The 20,683-nt window shown below is 44.0% G+C and overlaps 1 long non-coding RNA gene across 1 annotated transcript; it reads right to left on the bottom strand.

Annotated features, from left to right (window-relative positions):
• Positions 1-12,283: 12,283 nt before the first annotated feature.
• Positions 12,284-14,340, bottom strand: LOC143787475 (uncharacterized). The gene is made up of 3 exons (XR_013218377.1): positions 14,206-14,340; positions 12,944-13,359; positions 12,284-12,546 (listed from the first exon to the last, which is right to left on the bottom strand). It is a non-coding gene; the product is annotated as an uncharacterized LOC143787475 (long non-coding RNA).
• Between the last annotated feature and the right edge of the window lie 6,343 nt (positions 14,341-20,683).

Raw genomic sequence — 20,683 nt, 5'->3', positions numbered from 1 at the left:
CAGTCAGATTAAAACTAAGATTTCCAGATATTTAGCAGTGATTAATCGGGATGATATCCTGAAGGAAATTTTGAAAGGAGAATTCAGATGTGTGGCCAAAAAGGATCGGTCCTTAGGTAACATGCTTTCCCCTAGTCTTTTTCAACAAGTAAAATCTCCCTCCACCTGGCTTATTTTTAAATGTTCAGGCAGCTGATGTAAGTGCAGCGCCCCAGAGTCCTGGTCGTTGCAGTAGCATGGTTCAGCCACTAAGGGGGGCCATGCTGCGTTCGATGGCACGGAAGGAGTTCTCTGAGCAGGTATCACAGTCACCAATACATTTCACAGCTGGGCCTCCGGGGGGAGCTAAGGGTGCTATTCATTAGGCCACTCCCCACCATAGTGGGTAAACTGGGGGTCAGGCAGGAAGTTAGAAAGAACGCTGACGGGATTGAACGGAGCAACACCTGGTGGCAGAGGGTGTTGTGAAGGGAGAGACTGTAGGGCCTCTGCCAGGGGTGGGATCCTGGCAGAGGCTTGGCATGGAAAGAACGTAAAGGGACCGTGCTGTCATGATCTCCATGGCCAGAGAACTAGCATAAGCCTCAATAGGAACAAGCTCTTGGAAGATGTAACTGTACTGACCATGAACTAAACCTACCGCATCATCTAGAAGTAGCCAGGTAGCATGTCCTACTTTTTATCCCTATATGCCCAGCGCCGGCCGGAGAACTAAATAATGCTAGCAGAGGGAAATATAAGACCTGACTCACCTCTAGAGAAATGCCCAAAAAGGAGACAGAAGCCCCCCACATATATTGGCGGTGATATGAGATGAAACAACAAACGCAGCAGGAAAATAGTTTTAGCAAATTTGAGGTCCGCTTTCTAGATAGCAGAAGACAGAAAGCATACTTTCATGGTCAGTAGAAAACCCTAACAAAACACATCCAGAAATTACTTTAGGACTCTGGCATTAACTCATAATACCAGAGTGGCAATTCCTGATCAACAAGAGCTTTCCAGACACAGTAACGAAACTGCAGCTGTGAACTGGAACCAAAATACAAAAACAAAACATGGACGAATGTCCAACTTATCTAGTAGATGTCTGGGAGCAGGAACAAGCACAGAGAGGCTTCTGATAACATTGTTGACCGGCAAGCATCTAACAGAGAAGCCAGGTTATATAGCGACACCCAGATCTAATCAGAACAGGTGAACAGGGAAGATGATGTCACAAGTTCAATTCCACCAGTAGCCACCGGGGGAGCCCAGAATCCAAATTCACAACAGTACCCCCCCCTCAAGGAGGGGGCACCGAACCCTCACCAGAACCACCAGGGCGATCAGGATGGGCCCTATGAAAGGCACGAACCAGATCAGAGGCATGAACATCAGATGCAGTGACCCAAGAATTATCCTCCTGGCCGTATCCCTTCCACTTGACCAGATACTGGAGTCTCCGTCTGGAAACACGGGAGTCTAGGATTTTTTCCACAACGTACTCCAACTCACCCTCAACCAACACCGGAGCAGGAGGCTCAACGGAAGGCACAACCGGTGCCTCATACCTGCGCAATAACGACCGATGAAAAACGTTATGAATAGAAAAGGATGCAGGGAGGTCCAAACGGAAGGAAACAGGGTTAAGAATCTCCAATATTTTATACGGACCGATGAACCGAGGCTTAAACTTAGGAGATGAGACCCTCATAGGGACAAAACGAGAAGACAACCACACCAAATCTCCAACACAAAGCCGAGGACCAACACGACGGTGACGGTTGGCAAAAAGCTGAGTCTTCTCCTGGGACAACTTTAAATTGTCCATCACCTGCCCCCAGATATGATGCAATCTCTCCACCACCGCATCCACTCCAGGACAATCCGAGGATTCCATCTGACCGGAGGAAAATTGAGGGTGGAACCCCGAATTACAGAAAAACGGGGACACCAAAGTGGCAGAGCTGGCCCGATTATTGAGGGCGAACTCCGCCAATGGCAAAAAAGCAACCCAATCATCCTGGTCAGCAGACACAAAACACCTCAGATATGTCTCCAGGGTCTGATTAGTCCGCTCGGTCTGGCCATTAGTCTGAGGGTGAAAAGCAGACGAAAAAGACAAATCTATGCCCATCCTAGCACAGAATGCCCGCCAAAATCTAGACACAAATTGGGTTCCTCTGTCAGAAACGATATTCTCAGGAATACCATGCAAACGAACAACATTTTGAAAAAACAGGGGCACCAACTCGGAAGAAGAAGGCAATTTGGGCAGGGGAACCAAATGGACCATCTTAGAAAAACGGTCACACACCACCCAGATGACAGACATCTTCTGAGAAACAGGCAGATCTGAAATAAAATCCATCGAGATGTGTGTCCAAGGCCTCTTAGGAATAGGCAAGGGCAACAATAATCCACTAGCCCGAGAACAACAAGGCTTGGCCCGAGCACAAACGTCACAAGACTGCACAAAGCCTCGCACATCTCGTGACAGGGAAGGCCACCAGAAGGATCTTGCCACCAAATCCCTGGTACCAAAAATTCCAGGATGACCTGCCAATGCAGAAGAATGTACCTCAGAGATGACTCTACTGGTCCAATCATCAGGAACAAACAACCTATCAGGCGGACAACGATCCGGTCTATCCGCCTGAAACTCCTGCAAGGCCCGCCGCAGGTCTGGAGAAACGGCTGACAAGATAACTCCCTCCTTAAGAATACCTGTGGGGTCAGAGTTGCCGGGTGAATCAGGCTCAAAACTCCTAGAAAGGGCATCCGCCTTAACATTCTTAGAACCCGGTAGGTACGATACCACAAAATTAAACCGAGAGAAAAATAATGACCAGCGCGCCTGTCTAGGATTCAGGCGCCTGGCGGTCTCAAGATAGATCAAATTTTTGTGGTCAGTCAATACCACCACCTGATGTCTGGCCCCCTCGAGCCAATGGCGCCACTCCTCAAACGCCCACTTCATGGCCAAAAGCTCCCGATTCCCAACATCATAATTCCGCTCAGCGGGCGAAAATTTACGGGAAAAGAAGGCACAAGGCCTCATCACGGCGCAGTCAGAACTTTTCTGCGACAACACTGCCCCAGCCCCGATCTCAGAAGCGTCGACCTCAACCTGAAAAGGAAGAGTCACATCAGGCTGACGCAACACAGGGGCAGAAGAAAAACGGCGCTTAAGCTCCTGAAAGGCCTCCACAGCATCAGGGGACCAATTAGCAACATCAGCACCCTGTCTAGTCAAATCGGTCAATGGCTTAACGACATCCGAAAAACCAGAAATAAATCGACGATAAAAGTTGGCAAAGCCCAAAAATTTCTGAAGACTCTTAAGAGAAGAGGGCTGCGTCCAATTACAAATAGCTTGAACCTTGACAGGATCCATCTCAATGGAAGAGGGAGAAAAAATATATCCCAAAAAGGAAATTCTCTGAACCCCAAAAACGCACTTAGAACCCTTGACACACAGAGAATTAGACCGCAAAACCTGAAAAACCCTCTTAACTTGCCGGACATGAGAGTCCCAATCATCCGAAAAAATCAGAATATCATCCAGATACACTATCATAAATTTATCCAAAAAATCGCGGAAAATATCATGCATAAAGGACTGGAAGACTGAAGGGGCATTAGAAAGACCAAAAGGCATCACCAAATACTCAAAGTGGCCCTCGGGCGTATTAAATGCGGTTTTCCACTCATCCCCCTGCCTGATCCGCACCAAATTATACGCCCCACGGAGATCAATCTTAGAGAACCACTTGGCCCCCTTTATGCGAGCAAACAAATCAGTCAGCAACGGCAATGGGTATTGATATTTAACCGTGATTTTATTCAAAAGCCGATAATCAATACATGGTCTCAAAGAGCCGTCTTTTTTTGACACAAAGAAAAAACCGGCTCCTAAGGGAGATGACGATGGACGAATATGTCCCTTTTCCAAGGACTCCTTTATATATTCTCGCATAGCAGTATGTTCAGGCACAGACAGATTAAATAAACGACCCTTTGGGTATTTACTACCCGGAATTAAATCTATAGCACAATCGCACTCACGGTGCGGAGGTAGCGAACCCAGCTTGGGTTCTTCAAAGACGTCACGATAATCAGACAGGAACTCAGGGATTTCAGAGGGAATAGATGATGAAATGGACACCAAAGGTACGTCCCCATGAGTCCCCTTACATCCCCAGCTCAACACAGACATAGCTCTCCAGTCAAGGACTGGGTTGTGAGACTGCAGCCATGGCAATCCTAGCACCAAATCATCATGTAGATTATACAGCACCAGAAAACGAATAGTCTCCTGGTGATCCGGATTAATACACATAGTCACTTGTGTCCAGTATTGTGGTTTATTATTAGCCAATGGGGTGGAGTCAATCCCCTTCAGAGGAATAAGAGTCTCCAAAGGCTCTAAATCATACCCACAACGATTGGCAAAGGACCAATCCATAAGACTCAAAGCGGCGCCAGAGTCGATATAGGCGTCCGTAGTAATAGATGACAAAGAGCAAATCAGGGTCACAGACAAAATAAATTTAGACTGTAAAGTGCCAATGGGAACGGATTTATCAAGCTTTTTAGTACGCTTAGAGCATGCTGATATAACATGAGTAGAATCCCCACAATAGAAACACAACCCATTTTTCCGTCTAAAATTCTGCCGCTCGCTTCTGGACAGAATTCTATCACACTGCATGTTTTCTGGCGTCTTCTCAGTGGACACCGCCAGATGGTGCACTGGTTTGCGCTCCCGCAGACGCCTATCGATCTGAATGGCCATTGTCATGGACTCATTCAGACTTGCAGGCACAGGGAACCCCACCATAACATCCTTAATAGCATCAGAAAGACCCTCTCTGAAAGTAGCCGCCAAGGCACACTCATTCCACTGAGTAAGCACAGACCATTTACGGAATCTTTGGCAGTAAATTTCAGCTTCATCTTGCCCCTGCGATAGGGACATCAAAGTTTTTTCTGCCTGAAGTTCCAAATGAGGTTCCTCATAAAGCAAGCCCAAGGCCAGAAAAAACGCATCCACATTGCGCAACGCAGGATCCCCTGGTGCCAATGCAAAAGCCCAATCTTGAGGGTCGCCGCGGAGCAAGGAAATCACAATCCCAACCTGCTGTGCAGGGTCTCCAGCAGAACGAGATTTCAGGGACAAAAATAACTTACAATTATTTCTAAAATTCTGAAAGCTAGATCTATTCCCTGAGAAGAATTCCGGCAAAGGAATTCTCGGCTCTGATACCGGAGCATGAACAACAAAATCTTGCAAACTTTGTACTTTCGTGGCGAGATTATTCAAACCTGCAGTTACACTCTGTAGATCCATTATAGACAGGTGAACATAGAGCCATTCAAAGATTAGAAGGAGAGAGAAAAAAAAGAAAGACTGCAGCATAGACAGACTGGAACCAAAATACAAAAACAAAACATGGACGAATGTCCAACTTATCTAGTAGATGTCTGGGAGCAGGAACAAGCACAGAGAGGCTTCTGATAACATTGTTGACCGGCAAGCATCTAACAGAGAAGCCAGGTTATATAGCGACACCCAGATCTAATCAGAACAGGTGAACAGGGAAGATGATGTCACAAGTTCAATTCCACCAGTAGCCACCGGGGGAGCCCAGAATCCAAATTCACAACAGTAAAATTACTTTAGGACTCTGGCATTAACTCATAATACCAGAGTGGCAATTCCTGATCAACAAGAGCTTTCCAGACACAGTAACGAAACTGCAGCTGTGAACTGGAACCAAAATACAAAAACAAAACATGGACGAATGTCCAACTTATCTAGTAGATGTCTGGGAGCAGGAACAAGCACAGAGAGGCTTCTGATAACATTGTTGACCGGCAAGCATCTAACAGAGAAGCCAGGTTATATAGCGACACCCAGATCTAATCAGAACAGGTGAACAGGGAAGATGATGTCACAAGTTCAATTCCACCAGTAGCCACCGGGGGAGCCCAGAATCCAAATTCACAACACCGTGCCTGCTCAGCATAGCGGCGGTGCCCAAGGAAGGACTAAGAAGCGAGATAGATTGTGCTGAGTGAGAAACGAAATCAAGCGAAAGGAGATACCAGTGAGGGTTGTGCTGAAAGAGGCAGCACCTTACTGAGGCGCACTACCGGTGGCCGGAACGCCGAGGAGGTAAAGAGTTTCAAGCCATACCTCAGACCTACGGCAGGGCAGTTAGCTTGAGGCGGACTGTCTCACGCATCACCCAGGAAGGCAAAGGGGGGTACCAACAGGAGAGGGGCGCAGATAGAGTCCCGGAAGATCTCCGAGCCTCCCCGTCATACGGGTGCGTTCCTACCATAGTATCTGGAGGGACGAGGAAGATCATTGCGAATTAAGTTGTTGTGAGGGAACACGAGAAACAGACACAACAGTTGTGGGGTACTTTCCATAAGCACAGCAGGGAAGGACTGCAACACATAGCGCTAGAAGGAAGGCACCGATTTCCACCTGCAAGGAGAGCTCTGGAAGTGCCATTGGACCGGCCGGACTTGCGCAGCCTGGTGAGCCGTATTCCGGACTGAGGACCCAGAGAGCTTCAGTAAAGAGGTAAAGAGACTGCAACCTGGTGTCCTCGTTATTTACCGCGACCTGCACCCCACAACTGCACCGCTACAACATCACTTATTGCACCGGACGTCCCCCACTGACAGACAGGGCCACGGACCGGGTCTAGCTACCGTGACAACCCCAGGACTGAGACCTAGAGGCCTGGCTCCGGGTACCCCTCGGCCCTGCGGCGGTGTGGGGGCGCTCCAACTTGGCATCACGAACAGGATCTACTTAAGCCTGAAGAATCAGGTCATGTGTGCCTAGAGACTGTGATTTACTGTGCTTGGACTGTACTTTATTGCAAGACTGTGTGCTGTGCCATTTGCCGCCAAAATCCGCCGCCATTGCAGCGCTGAGGAAAGCGCAGGAAGAGAAGAGGGGCGTGGAGTGGGCGTAGGCGAGCTGGAGAGCGCGAACAGTAATGGCCGCCCAGTCTAAGTATTTCTGTGTCCTGAGGACGTGCCCGTCAACAGCTGAGGTACGCCTCCTGATCTTGGTCGGAGGGTGGAGACCATGGGGACGGGGCCGCCCACGGAAGAGACCGCGGGAAGAAGACGCGGGAGAGGAGAAAAAGATGGCGGCACCTGAAGCACCACGCGGAGCTGAGTCGGCTCAGTCTGAGGCCGCGGCGTCAGAGATAGGCTCCGAGGCACCGCTGCTGGGAGGTCTGACCCTTACCGAGTCCCTGATGGGCCGACCTCCGACGCCGTTATCGGAGGAACGTGTGGCTGCGGCCGAGGCCCGCCAGCTGACCCGCCGACTGAGGGCCGATGCCCGCGTGCTCACCCGGGTGGGCCAACCCACCGAGATTAAGCTGTCTCCCATTGCTCCTTACCCGGACCCGGCTGAAGGCGCCCTACCTGCACCGGGTCTGAAGATCATGCCGGATGCGGAGCACTTACGGCGCCTTATGGCAGAGTGGCGGAGCCGGCCCCAGCCTGCAGAACAAGTGGACTTGGTTAGTGTCCCCGAGATTTTGCCCTCACACTGGGGTGTTGTGGTGGCCTTCCATCCCCAGCAAGGGAGAGGGGTCATACAGGAGATCGGGGAGCCGATCCAGGTCCGGGTGGACCGAGAAGAGGTGGAACCTTCTGGCAGGCGGTCTGATTGCAATCTGGAGCCGGGGGACGCCGTCACCTATACAAGGTGGAGAAAGAACACCAGTGAGACGGGCTGGTTTGCCCGGGGGGTCCAACGATGTGTCGCCCTCCAGGCTGCTGCTGGGACACCAGAAGAGGATAGTCCTGGAGGAAAGGCAGCGGGACCTGGTCCCGCGGAACCAGGGGAAGTTCGACCTCACCGCGCCCCGGAGAGGCGGGTACGCCTACCGACGAGAAGGACCTCCCGGAGAGGGATTCTATCCTTACTGGGACCAGAACGGCGTCCTGGCTCACCTGGCCGATCTGTGAGTCTGGTGAAGCCAGGAAGAAGGTCACCTCCCGTAGAACCCCAGTAAGATTTTATTACTTTATGAAAATGTAAATAGTTACTGTTTGTCTTTTATTCCTTTAAGTTGCTGCTAAACCCGCCCAGGGTTAATGGATCCCTCTGTTCACCCGGGATCCTCTTTGTTTGTTTTCCTTTCCTAAAATTTTTGCACAAGTTTAAAGAACTGCAGAAATCATGGACTGTGCATGATTCGAACTTCCCTTGTAAATAGTTTGCACCTTCTTAAAGGTGCTCCCTACTGGTTTTAGCCAAAGACACTTTGCGAAGATATTTGCCCTATTTGTTTGAGCCAAAGACACTTTGCGAAGATACCATGCCGGAACCTTTGCATGGGCCGGTAGGCTGAGGAGACGAGCTACCTTAGAAAGACTTGGTCTCCTCTTAAAGGGGATGTGAGAAACTGAACTTGAGAGAGATACTGTTGCAGAACAGTAATGCCATAATGATGCCTTGAAAAGAAATGTAACTGTTTTACATGCTAAGTTATATGTGTTGAATTTGTTAAAATGTGAAATTTGAATAATGTTTTGAAGACAGGAAAGATGCAGAGAGCCCGTAGGGGTAGAAGTAGAGGTCTGCACAGTTGAAAGTAAGAGAAGTAATAATGAGGGTGAGGATAGAAGGTAAACCCTGCGTCCCCATTGAAAAGTTACTTTATTGCTAAGGACAGAGAGTGAACCCGTAGGGGTTAGAGAGTGAGTCCTTAAAGGGGCCGAGTAGAGCTGGCTCAGAGTTCTTCAACCGAAAGGAATGTTATGTCTATACTGTGTATAGTAGCGAAAGGCAGTAGGCCCTGGCTGAACAGGGCGGTCCTGTAGAAGAAAGGAGAGGCAGTAGGCCTGGTGCCGTAGGGACAGGCGGTCCTGCAGGTTCACAAGAAGGAGAATGTAAAGTTGAAATGCCTTATAATGTGATTATAGGAAGGCCTTTGATAGACTAAGAGTGTGAGTTTCTTAAAGGCAATGTTAAGTTATTATTTCAAAAATTGCACTAAATAGAATACCCGGTTGGGTAACAGAAGTTATTTATACTCTGTAAATTATAAGGTTAATTATGTTTGTAACGTTACAAGTGTCCTCACCTCCCATAAAGGGAAGCCTACTTAAGTATACTTATTGTTATTTGCACTCAACAAAATTGTATGTCTTTTTGCTAACCTGTATTGTTGTTTTTCTTCCCAGTCCCGGAGTACTGTGTTTAACCAGGGGGGAGTGCAGCGCCCCAGAGTCCTGGTCGTTGCAGTAGCATGGTTCAGCCACTAAGGGGGGCCATGCTGCGTTCGATGGCACGGAAGGAGTTCTCTGAGCAGGTATCACAGTCACCAATACATTTCACAGCTGGGCCTCCGGGGGGAGCTAAGGGTGCTATTCATTAGGCCACTCCCCACCATAGTGGGTAAACTGGGGGTCAGGCAGGAAGTTAGAGAGAACGCTGACGGGATTGAACGGAGCAACACCTGGTGGCAGAGGGTGTTGTGAAGGGAGAGACTGTAGGGCTTCTGCCAGGGGTGGGATCCTGGCAGAGGCTTGGCATGGAAAGAACGTAAAGGGACCGTGCCTGCTCAGCATAGCGGCGGTGCCCAAGGAAGGACTAAGAAGCGAGATAGATTGTGCTGAGTGAGAAACGAAATCAAGCGAAAGGAGATACCAGTGAGGGTTGTGCTGAAAGAGGCAGCACCTTACTGAGGCGCACTACCGGTGGCCGGAACGCCGAGGAGGTAAAGAGTTTCAAGCCATACCTCAGACCTACGGCAGGGCAGTTAGCTTGAGGCGGACTGTCTCACGCATCACCCAGGAAGGCAAAGGGGGGTACCAACAGGAGAGGGGCGCAGATAGAGTCCCGGAAGATCTCCGAGCCTCCCCGTCATACGGGTGCGTTCCTACCATAGTATCTGGAGGGACGAGGAAGATCATTGCGAATTAAGTTGTTGTGAGGGAACACGAGAAACAGACACAACAGTTGTGGGGTACTTTCCGTAAGCACAGCAGGGAAGGACTGCAACACATAGCGCTAGAAGGAAGGCACCGATTTCCACCTGCAAGGAGAGCTCTGGAAGTGCCATTGGACCGGCCGGACTTGCGCAGCCTGGTGAGCCGTATTCCGGACTGAGGACCCAGAGAGCTTCAGTAAAGAGGTAAAGAGACTGCAACCTGGTGTCCTCGTTATTTACCGCGACCTGCACCCCACAACTGCACCGCTACAACATCACTTATTGCACCGGACGTCCCCCACTGACAGACAGGGCCACGGACCGGGTCTAGCTACCGTGACAACCCCAGGACTGAGACCTAGAGGCCCGGCTCCGGGTACCCCTCGGCCCTGCGGCGGTGTGGGGGCGCTCCATAATCTTTGTACCTTTGCTGTAAATTAAAATATCAGTTTGTATTTCCCTCTGATTTGAGCCACACTATTAATTAGTTAATTGATTGCGACTCCCACCATATTGTATACTGCATCGAATGTGATCTCTGCCATGTGATGTACGTAGGTTGTATCACCAGGATATTAAAAAAGCATATTGTAAAGCATTTATCTAACATTTATAAAAAAAAAAAAAGGTTGCTATACTGGAGCAGCTAAACATTTTGTTACCAAACACATTGGGGAAGTTACTCATCTGCTAATCTATGGTATTGAGAGGGCTACTTGTCTGGACAGAGGGAAGAGTTGGCAGAAACAGTTTCCCTAATGGAATCCTTCTGGATCCTGACACTTAATATTAAGTTTCTACAAAATATGAAATTCAAAAATGATCTTTTTTACAATTATTAGTTGTTGTTTCCTTTCTTCTAAGTTGGTAACATTGTTTCTTGCATATTTTTTCAAAATTTCTGCATTGTTCTCTGATTAGCCCATTGACTGTCCGTCTATTGTTTCCCTCTAGTTTAAAAACGAGTCTCCCATGATTCCCTACTTCATACTATGAATAATGGTGCTTTTTTTACACCATAAGTGTGTCCGTTTTTAATTCAATTTTACATGGATTTATTCATTTAAATGGATTTACAATCTTACAGATTCTTTGGATGGAAGAGCAGCAAAATCCCTCTAGTCTCATCTTGTTTTGCGGTGTTGCACCAGCAGGATGCAGTAATCTCAGCTTCGCATGGCTTAGACAATCCTGGTGAGCTGTACACCTTTCTCTCCTGTTGATATTATAACACTAGTGACAGCTATAACTAACTAGAGATGATCAATTCTGCCAAGTTTCACATTTGGCAAAACATATAAATTTAACAGGGAAATTCAATCTGCATCGAAGTTATACCATGTGAATTGGATAAAGGTAAAGGTGTGAGATTTTTTTTGAAAGCTCGTCTATTCCAATCTTCTACAATTTTTTTTTTTTTAAAGGATAGAGTGTGTCTACAGAATCTTCATGGGTGGGTACATAGTCCACACTTCATTAGCTCATGGGTTTAATCCGCATTCAGTGTTCCTTGTTCGATTAGATAACCAAATTAGTCATGAACATCTCATTAGAATTTTCTCCACTACCCAGTGAAAGAGTTGTAGACTGTGTATGGCTCCTACTCATCCGCAATTGTTAAAGAACCACTCCCATCAAAGTTTTTACCCACTTATTATATTGCAGTCATCACATTACATAGCACTGTGCACTTAACAATTGCTTATTTTGCCTTTCTGCCCAGCTAATTTTTCTCCTTTCTCTGCTCTATGTAGAAACAGGAAGTCTCTTTTCCCTGCATCAAACATTCCCCTCTTCAAGTCCTGAGCCAGCTGCTCCCTCCTCTCCCCTACAAGGGTCTTTTGTAATGACTTATGACTCATGTAGGAAAAATAGACTTCCTATTGTAACATAGAGCTTAGCATGATTTAGCTAGTGTGTTTCTAATCATGTGATGCCATAGACCTAATGGAAAAGAGAATTAACTGTGTATAAGGGCAAAATCAGAAATTGTAAGTGCACAGTGATATTTAATATGATGACTGCAATATATTAAGAGGATAAAAACTTTGGCGGCAACCCATTTGGATAGCCCACTAATACTGAGGTACACCGGCTCCTCTCATTCTCCACTCCTTCCCTACTTCTCTTAACTCTCCCTTTTTTTCCTCTTTAACTCTCTATTCCTATTATTTCTACTTTACAATGGTAATGTTGTTATTTCTAGTCTGTTAGAAAGATAATATACAAAATGTTTTCGAAGTTTCCTTGATTAGACAAGAATATCTAAATATATATATATATATATTGTATAATGAAGGCATATTCAAGCTTTATTTTTGTCCAATGTGATAAAAAATCAATAATTTATTTAATACAGATAGTTAATGTCTGTTCATAGAATATCAAGTCAGATTGGGTGGTTTTCGGTCATCTTTGGTGGGGTAGTAGCTGATGGTTCGGCTACTCGTTTGGCATAACAGTCCTGTCTGGTTGGTTGTCACAATCAGACTCGTGGTTGTATGGCTGTATAGTTGGTTGTATGGACACGTGGATGATGTTGTTGTCCATTAGCCTCCATTTACTCTCCTGGCAACATGGGCTCCTGAAAAACAAATAGTATAGATATAATCCAATTGCATCTCTATTTAATTAATATTAGGCAAACAGTACCATTAGATGTCACGTCTCACTTGTACTGACTATGACCTAGAGACTACAAAACTTTACGGTGATAATTAGACTATTATCTAACCTAGCGCAGCAGGCGGCACCAAGTCCTATTACTACCAACCCCTCCCATCAACGCTTCCCAATAAAACCTGCATCTTTCCAGATAGAGAGGGATGAAAGCGCAGGCAGCAGAAAAAGGAAGGGAGATGAGCAAAGAGCAATTCTGCACAGGCCGCCTATTAGACCAGGGGAATTTATTTAATACTGTTCTGAATAAGGAAGCCAATACATGTTGGATAAAAGATATATGCACCAATAAGTATACCTACCTAATGCTCGCTGGTGATAGCGGCACGACACAGGGGGCACGTCTGATGGTAGAGACGCCATGTGTCTAGGCACGCAATATGAAATGAATGTCCACATAATAAATAGGAGATGTTGTCCTGTTGTTGAACATCCAAACATATTGGGCAATTTTCAGTGAAATACTGTGGACTGGTCCTCGAGGGTGCGGCTACTTGGGTGTCATTGTGGGCCGGCTCTGTCCTCTCTGATTGGTTGTCCAATTCATCGTCAGCATTATAATCGGTTTCGATCGTCTCTGTAATTCTCACTGTAAAGGTCACTGTGATCAATCTATTATTCCGAGATCTGATCCGATGTACAAAAGTGAGTTCAGATGTTCTAGTACTCGAATGTCCATCTATCCTTCGAAATCCTTGACCCCCGATATTAAAGGGTCCTGAAAAACAAATGGTGCAGAGATAATCAAAGTAGATCTCTATGGAAATGTGACATTATGTAACTGGTAACATTATATTAGCTCACATGTGTTACTTGTCTATGAGCCAAAGACTGCAAAACACAGACAGAAATGTCATATAAGGAGAGCACAGTTCTTGTTTAAGGTGGTTTATTTTGTGTAGTTTAGGTTCACTTTAAGGTTAAGATTATCTGCATTTAAAGGGAATTTGTCAGCAGTTTATGTTGCATAATCTAAGAGCAGCTTGATATAGGGGCAGAGAACCTGATTGCAGTAAAGTATTATTTACTGGCCGCTTTGAGCAGTTTTAATAAAATCTCAGGCTTTTTTCTGCTGTAAATGTAGCAGTGCTATAAATGCTGAGCTGTACTTATGATGAAATTAGTCAAAAACAGTGTTTCTTATGCCATCCTTGATCAAAAGTTCGCTGGATGAAGATGCACCAAATTCATTAAGAGGTCCTATTGTGTAGGCTGCTCATGTGCCAAAACCAGAAATCTACTCCAGATCATAAATCTTTAATTTCTTTATTATATATTTATCATATTTAGCTTTTGTAGCTTTCTTATCCCTTTTAATAAAAAAAGGGGGTACCGAAAAAAAATAGGTATTGTCTTCTGCGGGGCGAGACACTTGTAGTAGGGGCCTGCGCCACTAGTTGAATATTTGAGGAACCCTTCTGAGTCAGTCTGCCAGCTCCCCAGAGGATGACTCCTGTTTCTTTTGGGTACCCCTCATACTTTGAGACTTAGTTAGAGGCTAACAGGGAATGGTTTAGTTGGGATATTTGGTTTTCAGATGTAAAAAGGCAATGGTAGAAATTACCTGAATATCGAAATCTGAATGTCCTCCTGTCTCTCCTACTAGGTGGCATGACGTCAATGTGTCTCTGCTTTATAGTCCTTGTGAAAATCCGAAAAAATTCAGCAAGGGAGTCAAAACTCTGTGATGCAAAAGTGTATCACTGAGAAATGGCAGCGGAATGCTGGTGTGGAAGGGTTTTATGCTGAGAATTCTGCGTGTCACAATCACCAAAGTTGCGTTCGTCATGGCGACATCTCTGACATCAGACCTGGTGTACACTGATATTATTATATTATTTTTATATTATTATTATTGTAACAAGACAAAAATAGAGGGCTTTTGTGGCACTTCCATTCAATTAATAAAAAATAGTTATTTGTAAATTTTATAAAAACGAGTAAATCCATGTGAAAGTGAAATAAAAACTGACACATTTCTGGTGCAAACAGGCGCCATTAGTCATAGTATGAAGAAGGGAATCATGGGAGATGCATTTTGAAGTAGAGGGAAACAATAGATGGACAGATAATGGGCTAATCAGAGAACAATGCAGAAATTAGGAAAAAATTATAATAAAAATAATATTGCCAACAAATTAAATAACAAGGACACCTACAAACGGCTAATGTCAGACGTCACTACACTATTTTAGAATGCTCTTTCTAAATGCTTAGACCAGGGAATACATAGTGATGGCATCATTAATAAAATAAAGAAATATTTATTATTTGATTATTTGATTATTCCCATTTTCCATGGGTTACCCAAACCCACAAGGAGGCTTTCCCTTCCCCCATTCACCCCATTATCTTGGGTATAAGATCACATAATGATTACAACCACTGGTGACCAGAATTCCCATTTATCTAAAAGACAGGGCTACAGTTATAAAAATATTTGACAAATTTAACTGGACCAATGAGTTTTCTTTCTTTACTTGTGATTTAGTTGATTTATATCCTCGTATTCCCCATCACCTAGCTACAATAGAAGCACAACATCATTAGACCAGATATAGCTCTTATGGTGCTGAATTAGAAAGTTCATCGTTCTGGCACTAAATTATTTATTGGGCCTCAATTTCTTCACTCTCAATTCAGAGTATTTCCTACAAATAGAGGGCGCCCCAATGGGTTTAAAATTCTCCCCATCCCTTGCAATTATGTTTATGTTGTGGAGGGAAGAAGTTTTTATTTTTAACCCTACTAACTCTTTTTCTAACCATATAATGTGGTACGGCCGATACATGGACCATCTGCTCATTGTATGGTCCGGCAATACCACTGTCATCCTGGATTTTGCGTCACATCCTATTAACAATGATTGTAATCTATGGCTTACTTTTGCTCCCCCAAGTTCTCGAATCCCTTCTTAGGATTTTTTTTTTTTTTTTTTTTTAAAAAGGGATCCTGTTAGTGACTGAGTTCATTCGTCACTTTTTAGGAAAAAGGTTTCAGCTAATAGCATCTTACAATCCTTTCGCTGTCACCCAGATTATATATTAGGGCTATCGTAGATCTTTAATCAGTTCTGCCTATAATAAAGTAAACTCCAAGTCCAGAGCAGGAATCCTTTACAATAATGAGCGAACAGCTGATAACGTTAGAACAGTTTCGCCTCTGACCTTTTCCACACCCTTCAGTTTACCATTGAGTCAGATTAAAACTAAGATTTTCAGATATTTAGCAGTGATTAATCGGGATGATAACCTGAAGGGAATTTTGAAAGGAGGGTTCAGATGTGTGGCCAAAAAGGAGCGGTCTATGGGTAACTTGCTTTCCCTAGTGTTTCTCACCAATAAAAATCTCCATCAACCTGGCTCACCCCAAAGGATGTTTTAAAATGTTCAGGCAGCTGATGTAATGTTTGTACGTTTGCTGTAAATTAAAATATCAGTTTTTATTGCCCTCTGATTTGATCAACACTATTAATTAGTTAATTGATTGCGACTCCCACCACATTTTATACTGCATCGAATGTGATCTCTGCCATGTGAGGTACGCAGGTTGTATCACCAGGAAATTAAGTAGAGCATTTATCTGATATTTATAAAAAAAATGGTTGATATTCTGGAGCAGCTAAACATTTTGTTACCAAACACATTGGGGAAGTTAATCATGTGCTATTCTATGGTATTGAGAGGACTACTTGTCCAGACAGGGGGAGGAGTTGGCAGAGACAGTTTCCCTAATGGAATCCTTCTGGATGCTGGCAATTAATATCAAGTTTCTACACAGTATGAACTTCCAAAATGATCTTCTTTGCAATTATTAGTTGTTGATTCCTTTTTTCTAAGTTGGTAACATTGTTTCCTGTATAATTTTTTCCTAATTTCTGCATTGTTCTCTGACTAGCCCATTGACTGTCCGTCTATTGTTTACCTCTACTTTAAAATGAGTCTCCCATGATTCCCTACTTCATACGATAGATCAGTGTTCCCCAAGTCCGGTCCTCAAGAGCCACCAACAGGTCATGTTTTCAGGATTTCTTTAGTATTGCACATGTGATGGAATTATTGCCTGTGCAGGTGATGCAATTATCACCTGTGCAATACTAAGGAAATCCTGAAAACATGACCTGTTGGTGGCTCTTGAGGACCGGAGTTGGGGAACACTGCTATAGATAATGGTGGTTTTTTGCACCATAAACGTGTCAGTTTTTAATTCAATTTTACATGGATTTGCTAGCTTTTATGGATTTACAAAAAGTATTTTTTATTCCTTGGATGGAAGAGCAGCAAAATCCCTCTAGTCTCATCTTGTTTTGCGGTGTTGCACCAGCAGGATGCAGTAATCTCAGCTTCACATGGTTTAGACAATCCTGGTGAGCTGTACACCTTTCTCTCTTGTTGATATTATAACACTAGTGACAACTATAACTAACTAGAGATGATCGATTCTGACAAGTTTAAAATTTGGCAAAACATACAAATTTAACATAGATATTCAATCTGCATCGAAGTTATACCATGTGAATTGAATATACCTTACTATACGCTGGGGTCTCTATAGACCCCCAATGCATCAAATATGTAAAATGTAGAAAAATGTGCATCCTCTTCTGCTCGCTACTCTGTACGACAGGGCTTCTGGTGCCAAGTTTGATGTCAATGCACATCATACCATTGTTGTGCCTTTCGAAGTTACTCCATTGCCCGGGGCCTAGTCAGCACCTCCGACCATGGATGACATCTGAGTGCAGTGTGATTTCCACTGACTGAATGGAGAAGAATCAGATCACACTATGATCACACTCTGATCAGACTCTGTGTGTGATTACCATAACTGACCAGATTCTCTAGGATGACAGAATATATACTTGTGTCACCCTCGCCTCACGGTTTGTGCTTACACACAATTATTTTATTTTTGACTACAGATTTTTCCATCCACTCAGGGGCATCGATGTGGGTAGCTGTTTTAATCTCTGGTGTTCTGGATATAATATCTTTTCATACTTACTATCAATTATAACACAGAATTCAGGACATTTAAGCCCTACCCTAAAAATGCCTGGAAATTCCTGCAAAATGAGTCTCACTTACTTTTGGGCTTGATTTTTCTATACTCCACTCATGGCTGTTGAGTCTTCTAAGTTTCATGCTCAAATATAAAATTGGGCTAATGTTACACAACATTAGATTAGAACTGATTAGAACTTTTTTAACCCCTTTCTGACCTCGGACGGGACAGTACGTCCGAGGTCAGAACCCCCACTTTGATGCAGGCTCCAGCGGTGAGCCCACAAAAAAGCTTGGACATATCAGCTGTTTTGTACAGCTGACATGTGCCCGCAATAGCGGCGGGTGGAATTGCGATCCACCTGCCGCCATCAACTAGTTAAATGCCACTGTCAAACGCTGACAGCAGCATTTAACTAGCGCTTCCGGCCATCGGGCTGGAAATGAGCGCATCGCTGACCCCGTCACGTGATCGGGGGTCAGTGATGCATCAGCATGACAATCGGAAGTCTATTGAAGACCTCTATGGTTGTTGATGCTGGATTGCTGTGAGCGCCACCCTGTGGTCTGCGCTCAAAGCAATGCAGCAATTCTACATAGCAGCGATCTGAGCATCGCTCCTATATAGCAGAGCCGATCAAGCTATGCCAGCTTTACAACTCCCATGGAGGCTATTGAAGCATGGCGAAAGTTTAAAAAAATATTTTAAAAAATATGAAAAAAATTAAAAAAAATATAAAAGTTTAAATCACCCAACTTTCGCCCCATTCAAAATAAAACATAAAAAAAAAACATTTGGTATCGCCGCATACAGAATCACCCGATCTATTAATAAAAAAAGATTAACCTGATCGCTAAACGGCGTAATGAGAAAAAAATTCAAAACGCCAGAATTACGTTTTTTTGGTCGCCACGACATTGCATTAAAATGCAATAACGGGTGATCAAAAGATCGTATCTGCACCAAAATGTTATCATTAAAAACATTAGCTCGGCACGCAAAAAATAAGCCTTCACCCAACCCCAGATCAAGAAAAATGGACATGCTACGGGTATGGGAAAATGTAACTATTTTTTTATTTTTTTTTACCACTTAGATAAAAAATAACCTAGACATGTTTGGTGTCTATGAACTCGTAATGATCTGTGGAGTCGTAATGGCAGGTCATTTTTAGCATTTAGTGAACCTAGCAAAAAAGCCAAACAAAAACCAAGTGTGGGATTGCACTTTTTTTGCAATCTTACCGCACTTGGAATTTTTTTCTCATTTTCTAGTACATGACATGCAAAAACCAATGATGTCGTTCAAAAGTACAACTTGTCACACAAAAAATAAGCCCTCACATGGCCATATTGACGGAAAAAAAAATGTTATGGCTCTGGGAGGGAGGGGGGTGAAAAACGAAAACGCAAAACTGAAAAAAGCTCCAGTCATGAAGGGGTTAAGAAAGAAAAATAAATAATTTTAATATTTTCCTTATTTTAACCGACACTGGAAAATCTCCAATTTACAGTATCTGTTTTGCTGCTGTAGAATGATCGCAGACTGCACTGTGTACCTAAAATTCATATAATTAAATCACATAAAACCGAATTCCCAAATTAAAACATCAGTAAAAGGCAAACGTAGCTGCTTTCTTCTCCACATTCAAATTAATTTTCAGTTCATTAAAAAAATTATGGTTCATGGTTCATGTAAATCAGCTCCATGAACCACAGTGAGAATTTAGCTTTTCTCTATTTTCATTTTCTTTCTTAGACACATGCATCGTATCACTGAGCCAGGTGACAATAAACTGTTTTACTTCAATTTCTTGCACTGTATAAATTGAGGAATTAATCTGTAGCCTAAAATCACCACTCCACTCAAATCTTAGAATATCAGTTGTGACTGCAGTCAGCGAAAACATTTTCCTGCTTTGTTTGATGTAACAATCAGGTGTAGGAAGCCGAGGTTCGCCTTACTGTTTGTAGGGTGCTCAAGCTTGATAGATTTTCTGGCTGTTAGTCTGGCTACATACAGGTGTGGGATGTCACCAAAATAATGAAATAATGGCAGGTGAAGACTGGCATAAAAAAGCAGCCAAACAAAATGTTAGCCTCCCGAACAAGACATTAAAATATATTTTATATACAAGCTTTATTCTCCTAAAAAGGGGTTTAATTTGAAAGTCCAGTTTATTTTTCAGTAATTTTTCAGAATATGCTGAGCTAGTGAGTAGAAATTAGCTGCTATGATAGTTTCTATGGGCTGATTACACAGAGCAATTCCTGTTCTTTTTCCATTTGGTAGCATAGACAGAAGCAGCAGCAGTTAGAGGACAATATATGCCAGTACTGAGCAGTGTAGCTGGGAATCCAGCACTGTGATAATCTAGTCAGAATCCGCATGATCTGTTCCTTTGCCTTTCACTCTGCTTTTCTCGTCGTCTCCTATCACCCTAAACTTTAATATTCTGTGTAACCAGACAGCCCACTATACTGGCAGTCCATTTTGCATTAACGAAGATGGATTTGAGTTGTTTTTTTTATGGGTGAATGATAAGTTCAGTAGATAAAGAGGAAGGGAATAAGTGATACATTAATAGTGAAGGAAATATATTTCCGTATTAAAGCTCTATTACAAAGTTTCTTACATTTGCTTTTACTATAGATTTATGCAAAGTTGTTCAAAGTAAAGTTCCCATTTAAAAAGGTTGTCCATTACTTTATCATTGATGACCTATCCTTCGGATAGGACATCAATGTCTGATCGTTTGAGGTTTGATACCCAGCACCCCCCGCTGATCAGCTGTTCCCGGAGTCAGCGTTTGCAGGTGTCGTCCAGAGGTGCTCAATTGTGTAGCTGCTCCATCACCTAATAATGGCTGCAGTAGGGTACTGCACATTCGCCTCTCACTCAAATCCGCAATTGAGAAGTTCTGCCACCAACACCGAAAACAGTTGATTGGGGGAATGCTGAGTATCGCACCTCTACCCATCAGACATTGATGACCCATCCTAAGGATGGGTCATCAATGATAAAGTAATGGACAACCA

The sequence above is a fragment of the Ranitomeya variabilis genome, chromosome 8, assembly GCF_051348905.1.
Source record: "Ranitomeya variabilis isolate aRanVar5 chromosome 8, aRanVar5.hap1, whole genome shotgun sequence".
NCBI lineage: Eukaryota > Metazoa > Chordata > Amphibia > Anura > Dendrobatidae > Ranitomeya > Ranitomeya variabilis.
The sequence above is the reverse complement of the archived record's forward strand: the minus strand, read 5'-3'. Positions and strand labels throughout refer to the sequence as shown.